The sequence below is a fragment of the Falco punctatus genome, assembly GCF_963210335.1.
Source record: "Falco punctatus genome assembly, chromosome: 9".
NCBI classification, from domain to species: Eukaryota; Metazoa; Chordata; class Aves; order Falconiformes; family Falconidae; genus Falco; species Falco punctatus.
Genome location: NC_137589.1, coordinates 3,060,093 through 3,069,285, shown reverse-complemented (window position 1 = coordinate 3,069,285; position 9,193 = coordinate 3,060,093).

Genomic DNA, 9,193 nt, shown 5'->3' with positions numbered 1-9,193 from the left:
ATCCATCTCGTTTAACTCCAGTCATTTAAGACCTGGATGTCTGATTAAACAAATAATCTCGTTCCCTCTCTAGACTGACGTGCCCAAAGGCAGTTCAACCCCATCTGAGTCAACACCTCAAGAGGATGAATCATCCTCCTGAGTCACATCTATCAACATACTATCTAAGAAAAGCATGTGGATAGTCAGCCCCAGGGCGAGATGAACCCAAGTGTCATCTCTTACTCTTCAATCCCATGCAGCCCTTGCAAGACAGGCTTTTAGCCTGGACATTAAATAATCCAGCACGTTTGCTTATGGCTGGACACAACATTTTTGTTTGGTTTGTTTATTAAGCCCAGCAAGAACTTATTACAAAGTTCAGCAAATGACACAGAATAATAATAAAAAAAAATTCACTTCCCAATTTCTGTGCTGCTTCAAAACAACAAGACGTGAACTATGTCATTAGCTTTGTTGTTGTCGTCCTCCCTCTGATTTTTAAAGCTTTGCACATAAAGCAACTGGAATCACTACCATATTTTGAGGCAGGTGACATTTCTTTATCAGATGTACTAGACAGCTGATGACTCTAGTAATGCTCTAATTATGTGTAGTGAGTTGTCTCTAAGTGCTGTATGAAAATGCTTACTGCATCATTAGCTACCTTGTTGTTTACTAAATGCCTTTTATAATACTACAGGGGCCTGAATGAAGATTGTGTCAGTGATTGCATTCTGAATTTCTATTTTTAGGGTTTTATAATTCAACCATTTATTTTCACTCCAGGCTGAAATCTGGCATACTGATTCTCAGCTGAGACTAAACTTAATTACTAAATTTAAAAGAAAAGATCAGTGTGGATGGGTTATACAGCTGGAGTGTGGAGGTTTTAACATTAAGGGAGGTAACGTTTTCCAATACCTTTTCTTTTTGTATAGAGGGGAAGACTTGTAAAGCCTGAGGTGCGGAGAGCAGCCTAGATCGGTGAATATGGCTGAGTGTAGGCAGGCGCGACTCAAGAGAGGGGTGCAAGGGGGTTTGGTTTATGGCAAACTGCTCCAGGGTTTTCTCGCTGATAAAGACCAGGGGCCCTGGAGGTCCCCGAGAAGCTGGGGGGAAGGGTGGGCAGGGACAGCCCTCTGTTCTCGCCCAAAGTCAGCTGCGCTCAGGTGGGCATACGAATCGCCATCGGATATTCCAGCCGGAAAGTGAGGCTTGGTGTCTGACGGAGGCGGTGCAGAACCGCCAGCAGCTGCTGTAGCGCAGGAGTTAGTTCAAACAGTGCCTTTCTCGTCTGCCTGATGCGCCGTGTTGTGCAGCGAGAATCAATAACTTACTACAACTCTTAAGTTTCCACCAAAGCTGGCAAATGGCTCCGATACATACTCGTTACAATTTTGTTGCTTTGAGGGTAACGGCACAACGCTTCTCTGGGTCCTTAGAAATTATTTTGTTTGTGGTACGTGTTGCTGGGTTTTGCACAGTGATAGCAATTTAAAAATATTAAAGCCTTTAATTGCTCAGAATGAGGTTTACTTTTGCTGTCTCCCACAAAGGTGTAAAAGAAAGAAAAGGAAATTTCTAGAATAAAGTATTGTTTTCATGCTGTGCATCCTAAGCACAGATCACAAGTTAAACTGTGAGCCAAAATTACTTTTTTAAAAAATATGAATGTATTAAGCAGTCTGGTTTAAAAAAAACGATTTTGAAAAGTCCCTAGAGAGATGGAAATGTCAGTTAAATGTGTGCTGCAATGAAAAGAATGGTTATTGCCCTCTGCTAGTTCTACAGCTGGCAGCAAATCTAAAATAAAATTACAACAATTTAAAAATAACACAAAGAAGTTATTGGGTTTTTACAAACATATCCAAACGTGATCGGCTGCAAAAGGATGTGTGTTGCTGGTGGAGTAATTAGAGTTGCAATTTGACACATTGTTTGGCAATGTCTAATATTAGTAATATTTTGTCAAGAGTTAGAAATAATCTAGAAATTGTCTGGAGGGATTGTTTAATGGCTGACTCAACTGGTGCTTCCCAGAAAATTTTTCACTGGGACATGACTACATAGTCGTTTTTAAAACAACTTGCTGTAACTCCTTATGATTTTGTGAAGGACTTAATCCTTGCAAAGTGGAGGGCTTCCACTTTTAAAGCACTGTGATGTTGGCCCTGTGGGAGTCATTTCACATAAGAACGATCAACAACGTGAAGGATCTCAGCCAAAGGAAAACGCAGATGTGCAGGGAATGCTCTGAGTCAACAACGCCTCCCATTAGAGACAGCGGTGATAAAAGGGTAACGCACAGTCAGTTACACAGCTGAGGAGCGGCCCGTCCCCAGGGTTGCAGACGTGCAGCACCGCAGGGTATGGGCCTGGGTGGGAGGGGGGTCCATGGGGCAGGAGACCTGGTGCCCTTGGTTCACTTTGCCTGGCTGTAGGACTTGGGCATGTCCTTCAGACCCGGCCACTGAACTTACTCTTTGTAGAGGGATTGTAGAGGAATGAAGCTGGGTTAATTAACACTGATCATATACAGCTGTGGGCTGGCTTCAGGGGCGGCGGGTTGGCTGACGGGGATAATGTGCAGCTGTGGCTGGTTCTGCTAAGTAATTAAATAGCCCTAAGGGGTATGGGGGAGAGAGATGTGGAAGGGGTGAAGGAAGCAGAGAGGAGAAGAGAGCGCTGGGTGCAGAAGAGGAGCCAGGAGAAGGAAAACTCTGGATGCAGCAGGTGCAAGAAGCAATGTGGTCTGGCCTGAAGAGGGTGAAAAAACAGCATGGACAGTGGATGAACCTTTGAAACCTTGTGTGAGACTGATGGTGGTGCTGAGGCATGAGAGGGCTGCTATGGGGCAGTAAAAGCCTTGTTGTAGCTTGATAGCTTTGCTTGTGCTGTGACAACTCTTGACTATGCATCCTGTGTTTGTCAAAATCTTCCCATCATCACCTTCACATGCTCACGTGAAGAAGAGAGCACAAAGTAAAAGCGGATCTGTGTAGAGTGTGGTTGAGTAATGTACATGGAGACACAGGGCAGCCTGGAACTGGTGGGACAGGAGCTGAGTTCCTTCCCTGACCTCATGTCTCAGGGCTCCACAAAGGCCCAGTCGCTCCAGGGAGTGTGGTGTACACCAGCAGGACCTCTCCATGGTGGGTCAGCGGTCTCTTGAATCTGTTTTATTGTTCAAAAATGCCATGGTAGGCAACATCGGGTGGGAAAAGACAGTACAATATCAAAAGAGCGACTATAGTTTCAGTGAAAGTATTAAGTCAGGCAGTTAAACTTGGATTATATACCAGATTAAGTAACTTTGTTAAATTATTTAATTATCAATCTAAAATTCTAGACAGAACGTTTGGTCATAGTCCTCTAATAAGTGCTGCTCTACTCTTTCGCCCCCAGATTATGCAGTTTTAGTTTTCTCCAGTGGCTGAAGTAATAACGTGGTAGTACATCTTACAACAAATCTTTCATTATCTCTTTTGAATCAAAATGGATTTATAAAAATGTTTTTCCTTAGTGTTTTCAATTACAAGACAAACCTGTACATCACGCGGGTGCCTCACATAACCGATAATCTCAGCAGTCAATTAAATTTTAAATGCTTCTCCATTAAATACTTATTTTACCACAGTAAATAATTTAACATATTTCCATTTAATAGTGTCTCACATCACAAAGTTTTCAATCTTCTTTTTCAATAAAGTCACATCAGCCTATTGAAACTCAAATAAAGAAACTTTGCTTAAAGACTTTTTGGCTAGTGTGTTTGCTGCTGGTAACTCGGCACATGCACTTCCATTTACCATCTGAGTAATATGTAAAAATAGAAGAGAAATAAATTTTAAAAAGTCAACCAACAAACCTGAAAACTGAAAAGAGATAAAAATGAAATGCACTGACATTTTAACAAATCCTTGCATCAATTTCTATCCTGAGTTCCTATCCAAAATGTGTATCTACTTATTGTCGCAATTGGTAATGAGCAGTGTAATTCAAGTCACAGAATTACTCTAATAAACTTGAATAACTTCCCAGAACAATCTTCTTCAGTCTTGAATCTTTCTATGCTTGATCTTACCAAAAAATGCTCTTCATTTTCTGTTGACTTTGAACAAGGGAGCCTTGCTGTAACATAAATACCATTGAAAAGCTGGTGTTCACTAGGAGTTGCTTTTCATAAACAGGCTGAAAGCTGAGCTTTCCCCTCTGCAATCCGAAATCTGCGAGGTGCCTTTGGTGATAAACTGGGAATTGATTAGAAAAATATTTAGGGAGGGATGAGAAGAGGATTTTTCTCTGTCCTTTTTTTTTTTTTCTTTTTCTGGAGGGGTTAAAACGAAAAACAGCTTAAATTTTGCATTGAGTGTCTAAAATCTATAGCAAGTATTAACGACAGAAGAAAGGACTATAAAATAGGCAAGTTGAAGATGAAAAGACACGACTGTATATATGATACTGTGAATAACATCCATTTAGAAAGGTTGGCGTTAAACAAAGGGATGCATGTTGTGTGTGTCGATGTCTGTGTATGCCACAGGACAGGGCCAAGCCAGCCCAGCGGATCGTTCGTGTCGTGCCTTGTCCAGAGCGGATCAGGATAACCAATTTTTATTGGCACCACCCTTGCCTGTTGAATGACTGCAGGACAAAGATAAACCTTTTCCTGTCCTTTTTCCTTGTTTGTGCAGCTGAACTTGGACATCTGAAACCTGGACAACACAGCACTGCAAAAATGATAGCGCATTGCCCTGCTAGCTTGGAATTGATGGCGGCATGCAGGACAGCACCGTGCCCATCAGGAAGCCTGCTAACATCTGTGGGTCTTGGCCTGCATAAAACTTACAAGTCAGGCTGGGAAAGGTGAACACCAAAAAGTTGTTTGTGCTGGTTCTTAACAAACTGACAAGCTTTTACAATTATGTAAATGGACTGAAATGTATTCTATAGACAAAGATGTGCTGCAAATTCATTGCATATGTTTATCTTATTAATTTCATAGCATGAGTTATGTTTTCTGAACATCATTCATGAACATAAACTGCTTATCCCTCCATCATTATTGTCTTGTTCCCTTTTTTGTTACAGGCTTCGCTGGCCTGAGATTATCATAAACTCTTTAGAGCAGGGATATGTATTTGGACAGCATCCAGCATGGTGAGACCTGCTCTGGACTGGGGCATTGTCACTGTGAAAACAATACTCAATAGCAATCATATGCAACATATGGAAAATTATGATAAGAATGCCTTTAAAGCCTTTTAATTAGATATGATTATGAATATACTGTTGTCCTGTAGAAAACGTTATTGAAGCCCATGAGAAACTTCATGCGTTATATATCAGCTTAAAGGAAACTTGCTTATTTCTAATTAGTTTGTATTAATTGAAAGTTTTTAATAAGTTAGTCCTGCATTAAGAGGAAATCTTTATGTTAGCATTCATAGCTGTCATTCGTAGGTATTCTCCTATGGAATAATTGCAGATGTATAGAAATTAATGTTTTTCATACTTCGAAGCACTTAATTTGCATTTTGACTTGGTCCTTATAGATAAAGCAGAGGAATTGAATAGCAGGGATGAAAGGATTTTTTTGGAAAATTACATACTTCAACCTCTCGCTTTCCCAGCAGAAGGGGTGTTTGAACAGACTACCTCCCTATCTGGACCCACCAACGCTGCTGAGCAGAAACTGGGAATTTCAAGCACTTAACGATGTGCATCAAGCAGCAGCGTGTCGCAGCAGCAGACTGCTGCTCTGCACTTTCTACACTTACCAAACACTTTGCAGTAGTTGGGGTGGAAGGTCACAGAGACATCAGCAATATTATTGAAAAAAAACCACCCAAAACTATAGATTTCTTTTTAATTTTATTTCAGATTCACTGACGTTGGCCAAAGCAGCACTTTGGAGATGGACAGGTTGGCTTACTGGACCGTATCCTGTCTCTACAACCAACCACTGGGACCTCTTTAAAAGCAGCCGCAGAGGCCTCGTGTTGTGGTTGAAGATGCTAAGGTTCATTTTCATTTGGTTGCACAGACATTAGCATTTCAGTTCACCCCGGGGTACCCTTGGAGTGAAGCCTGTGTCTGGGTGGTGGGTTTTTTTTCCCCGATAGATATTTTCTGTTTTGGTCATGCTTCGGCCAGCTGGGGGTGGGTGGGGGGAGTTTCACACTAACAGGAAAAGGAAAGCTCATTTTACTCTGCTTTTGTATGAGTAAAAATGACTTTGCATGGTGGAAAATGCCAGCTGAGGAGTATAAAAAGGGCAGAGCGAGGAAGCAGCTTGTGACAGATGTTGCTTCTGTAAAGACAGAAAAATCCTGAGGTTGCTCAGAAAGTAAAGCTGATGAGTAAACACTGCTAATAAGTAAAGTAAATAAGTATTTGACTAGATGGGAGTAAACAAGCTTTACAGGATAATCCGAGACAAAATTTTAAATAGTTTCTGTGTGCATTTTGGTATGCAAGAGGGAAACAGGAGAGAGCTGGCTTATACTGGGTCTAAACGTAGCTCTTGATTCAAGCCACCATGTCCTTGGGGCTCTCAGGCATCCCCACCCTCAGTGCCAGCCCTTGTGCAGACCATGCCATACAGATGGATGTGGCTCCTTCAGCCACTGCTCTTCGGTTCCTCCTGTGTGCTGGCTGCAGCGCCTGCTCAGCTTCCCCCAGATGTCGTGAGGGCACAGGGCAGGGGAGAGAGGCTAATGTCCCTCTCGGTTTTGCTGTCTGTCAGAAGCACATAAAACAAACTGGTGAAAACCCGGTGCCGGTTGTCCTGAGCATTCACTTCTTGGCCATGAACCTCCCTGTTTTAGTGAAGAGATGTACTGGTGGGACAGGAGGAGGCTGCGTCCTTAATGTGGGTTAAGACAACAGAGCAGGGCAGTACAACTTTTCCAGTGTATTAAAAATGTGTATAAACTGTTTATCACTTGTTTCAGCAGCTCTGACCTCTAACTCTGCATTGCACCATACCCCACCTGAGCAAGGGGCACAGCGTCCCACGCTGGCGGTGGCTTGTGCCCCTCCACCCCCCCGCAGGGTCACCCGAGGGGCAGCACAGCCAGATCCAGCCCACAGCAGCAGCCAAGGCAGCTCCATCCTTACATCAGCCACCTCGCTGTTTCTCTTTTTCTGGCGGTGCCAAGCTGCCTCTATCAGATCCCAAGTGCCAAACCCAATTTTTGAGATATTTCCATCTCTCTAATTAATTAAGAACAACTTCTGCAACACTGGCATGCTCCTGTTCACTCACGAGAAAAGCCAGCCCTTCTCTCCTGAGCGGAGTTGTTTAACAGAGCTGTTCCCCCTGAGATGGCGAGGAGATCCCCAGGCCAACCTGTGCACCGGCACGCCGTGATGGTGGTGGTGGTGTCACCTGTGCAGCCATGGGCACCCTGCTCTTGCCAAACCCCTCCAGTGTAGCTGAGCCCAGACGGCGGTTTCAGAGCCAGGGGAATGGCCTTGGTTGGGCTTCCTAAATAACCCCCAACTCGTGAGAGGGACTTTGGGTTTGGTGGCATAAAATACATTACAGTGAAAGCCAGGGAAAGGCAAATAGGTCCCAAATGAGCAAACAAGAAGCGAATGACCAGGAATAGTAGCCAGAAGTGAAGCTACAAGCGGCGCGGGGTGTGTTCAGTGGTGGGGTCACCTTCGTTGCCACTTGCCTTCGTGGCCTCCTGTCACCTCGTCACGCACAAAACGGGTTTCTTCCAGCGGTTTTTAACATGCACCAAATAGAAATGCAGAAGCATCGCAGGGCACATCCAAACTAAATAAAACCTCACAGAGGGTGTTAAATTAAAACCAAACATGTGAGACACGAGCCTTTTAGCCGAGCACGAAGCGGGGAAGCTCCTGCTCTGTACGGCAGCCTAGCAGCATGAGCGGTGATGTTTCAAGTAGCCGTAGGTGGACACACGCCTGAGGCTTCCAGCACCCTGCGACCCCCTGAGATGTACAGAGACACCTGCACTAAATATGAAATAGGAAAACTCGCAGGCTGCAAAAAATCCCTCACTCCTGGGCTGCGATGGTCCACGTGCTGCCCACTGAGCCGCTGCACACACCACGGAGGGAGAACGGTTCGCTGCTGCTTGAAGTGCCACCGTTTCATACGCTTTTCTTTCCGTGACTTCCTCCTGTTCAGCATTCACACAGTGCCCATTAAAGGAAAATGGTGGATTTAGGATTTTGGTGGTTTGGGGTTCATTTTCTTTTTGCTTACACATAAAATAATCGTAATAGTCTTTAAAAGCTGTTATTCCCCATGCTGGGAAAACACTCTTTAGCCACCTGCTGTAAAAAGCATGTTTCAAAGACAACATTTTCTTTAAGAGCAGCAACCCTTGCTGCTTGGTGGGTTTGGGCTGTGCAGCTGGAGCACTGCGTTCATCCTCCTGCTGACCCTCCGTGGGTACCCGCCCTCGGGCACCCGTGTCCCTCCTTGCAGCTGGAAGCTGCTGGGCTCCCACAGGCTGTGAGCCCCGAGGTTGGCGGGTGGGACAGCCCCGGGCACAGAGCAGCTCTGGCACCTGGCAGGAGGTGCCTCTGTAAGCCCTTAGGAAATTCAGCCATAGCAGAAGGTTTTGGAGTGGGCTTTAATGTATTTATTTATGTATGTAAAAATTTAATGGAGTGGGCTGGGTTTAATCCGCTCTGAGTTCACGAAGATCCTGGTGCCCCGGGTGGCACAGAGCCCGACCTTTCCTGGGGGGCTGTAAGTACGATGGTCTCTGCTGCAGCACGTCAGCGCTGGCTTATTATCGCAGGCTTCACAGGGGGAGGACTGAGCAAGCAAATGCATTTTGAAACAAATTTGCTTTGTATGCAGAGCTGCTGATTTTAAAATTGTAATATCTTAGCTATTTATTTGTTCAAATGCCCTATGCACTTTATTTAAAACTCTGTCTGTGGCTTGTAAGATTTTATTTAATGTTTGTTCAGAGAAGCAGACTAGAATGATCAACTCCCAACTTGGGTTTTCCTCTTTGTTATCCCATACATAATGGGAAAAGGAACCAATCAAGAGACAAGTATTAAAGTTTTTGGGGCAAATAGCTTCTTGGAAGAGACTTCATACCTGTCTCACTCTAATTGCAATGTTGTGATTGATGCAAATCAGTTATAAAGTTATAAAATTTAAATATAAATATTCACTTTTTTTTTTTTTTAATGACACAGTCATAAGCAA